Below are 2,900 nucleotides of genomic sequence, written 5' to 3' on the forward strand. Positions count from 1 at the left end.
AGTGAAAGATTAGTTTGCAGAGTAATTGGATCGTAGTGAAAGATTAGTTCACAGTGAAAGATTAGTTTGCAGAGTAATTAGATCGTAGTGAAAGATTAGTTTGCAGAGTAATTGGATCGTAGTGAAAGATTAGTTCACAGTGAAAGATTAGTTTGCAGAGAGTGATTTGTTCGCAGTGAGTGATTAGTTCGCAGAGTGTGATTAGTTCGCAGTGAGTGATTTGTGAGTGATTCGTGAGTTCAATATGAATAAATATTTTATATGACTTGGTAGTCACGAGTCACGAATCTTTCATATGACTCGGGAGTCACGACTCATATGAAAGATTCGTTCATTTTGAACGAATCACTCGCGAACGACACATCACTACTTCAGGAGCACGGAGCTGAGGAAAGGCTCCACCACCGCTCCAACTGCTCCGTTACTCCGACTCTTCTGCGCCCTGTATGCGCTTCATCCAAACTGGGAACCGATAGAAGCCGAAGGAACAAGACATTCCACCGAGTTTTGTTTTGTTCGTAATTCAACATTTCACTGCCGCTTGACAAGAGAAGGAACCGCAGACGCGTGAATCCATGTTGACCCCAGCTATAAAAACATTATTATAACCCTTTTCATTTCTGTTGGAGAAAAGGGACAAGCAAGGTGTCAGGTAAGTTGGAAGAATTCCATTTTATTGTCAATGAGCGTTTTTTGTCAATGTAGATTGAATAATGATGAAGCTGGGAGGTGTTTAATGAAATTTTGGCTCGGTTATTTTTTTACTAAATACAGCATTTGGTGCACCTGTCTGTGTCCTATTGGTGGACTACAGCGTGATAATGCTGGCAAGAAAGAAAGAAAGACAAAGATGAGAATATCTGGGTTTTTTGCAAGATGTTCATTTTTCACAAAAGTCTTACTTCACATGATAGCAAATATGACTCTGAAAGGTAATGCTGTACAAACTATTTTGCAATTAATGATATATTTGACCAGTCAATCTTAATTTATCATATCATATATCTACTCTTCTTTCTTTGACACTGTCCATGCACCACAGATTCATTTTTCGGCCACCGAGTCTGTCAGGATCGGTGGTAAATCCAGGCGCTCTTGCCGCTTGTAGATTAATAGTGCGGGTAAGAAAAGCAAACAAACGAGTGGTGGTACACAAGTCATCAATTACAGCAGACATATTGTATAGCACTTGTGGATGAAATGTATTCATGTGTTCGTATTTTATAGAAGTATGCAACATACATAATCATGTTTTAAAAAGATCATAAGAGATGTGCTAAAACATATAACCAGCTTGAACATAAAATGCTGCTTAAAGCTAGAACTGAAAACATGCAGATGTAGAGAAGGAGCTGCGAGGTTGAGATAAAACCAAGGTTTGTTGTGAAAAGAGGAGTACTTGGTGTGATGGGAAACAGAAACTTTTAGAATACAATTTGACAATGGCTGGATTCATAGTTAGAACACAAGGTCCCAACAACAGCACCTGGGCACGATAAGAACAGGATGAGAAACTAACGGTGTAGATGCAGTTGCCAAAAAGAATGTATGTCTGTGTGTAGAACAAATGAAGTCTGTATCGCTTGAGATGTACCACCTGGATGTGTGTGTCAATAAAACAAGCCTGAGTTGGTGGAGAGAGCAGGATTCAGCAGTCACCCCCCCGACTCTCCGCTGGACCCTCCCTGTGCACAGGCGAACTCGAGCAACGACTTTTGTCTTTTCTTTATACTTTGTGAAAGTTCTTGATCAACGAATCCGGGGTGGTAAAACCTTACCACAACAACTTTGGGGGCTCGTCCGGGATTCCAAGAAAAAACAGAGAGTTGATCAATAGAACCATTGGACACAAGGACCTGGTGTGAACAGACAAAGGACACGGGCCCAAAATAAGGTAAGCAGAGCTTTTCTTCTGCATTGGAAATAGCTAAATTTTAGTTGTGTCCTGAGTCCTAGTAACACCTTGTCCGTAAATTAATTTAAAAGAATACTGGGAAATATGTGTGTGAAGAAGTAAAGGTACAGAGAAATAAAGAAGTGAAATAAGAGTAAAAAGAGAAAAAGGAACAGAAGTCTAACAGGGTTAGATGTCTTTGGGTGTGGCAACCCCCACCGTACTCTGACGAGAGGCGGTTACAGCTGGGTTTGAGGCCCGGAGATTTGAGGACCCCCGAATTCTACAAGAGAAAAGAATAGAACAAGACCAGGCAAAACACAGCGTGTGAATTTTGGACTACTGAAAACTGAAACACAACGGTCTCGCGTAGACAGTTGTTGAAGTAAGTGGACAGGAAATCCAAATTACTGATTTATAAAGTTTTGGTGTCAAGATTCAAGTTTACGGCTTGAATTGCTTGGACTGAGTACCAGGGACACAGCGTGCCATAGCTCTCAGTCGGCCAAAACTTAGACAGAAGAGAAAACACAATAGAGTAACAAAATAACTGTGAGTCGTTCATGCCCTGAACGACAAGACCAGCAGAATAAAAAGTCCTGTGAGTTCAAAAGCACGTTCCTTACATAAGAGAAAAGAAGCACACACAAAGGTTTATACTTTTAGCCTGAAAAGAAAGTACACGGATCCATATTTAAATGTGTATTGTTGTGTTGAAATAAATGTGTGATAATTGTGAATGAGTGGGTACTTCAAGAGACATTACACTGACTAGAGTCAGTCTCTGAAGTACGTGTATTTTAATCTGTAACAGTTGTGATTAAAATTGAGAAAGTTGGTTCACCTTTGACAGCTGTGTCCGCAGAAAACTAGTTTCTGTAGAAGCTTGGCACAGTCGATGTTCACTGGGAACGCTGTGACTGATCGTTAATCACAACACCTTGTAGTTTTAAAACGTGAAACAAGACAATAAATAAATAAATAAAAACAAATAAATAAAAACAAA

The sequence above is a fragment of the Cynoglossus semilaevis genome, chromosome W (assembly GCF_000523025.1).
Source record: "Cynoglossus semilaevis isolate Cse_v1.0 chromosome W, Cse_v1.0, whole genome shotgun sequence".
In the NCBI taxonomy this organism is placed as follows: Eukaryota; Metazoa; Chordata; class Actinopteri; order Pleuronectiformes; family Cynoglossidae; genus Cynoglossus; species Cynoglossus semilaevis.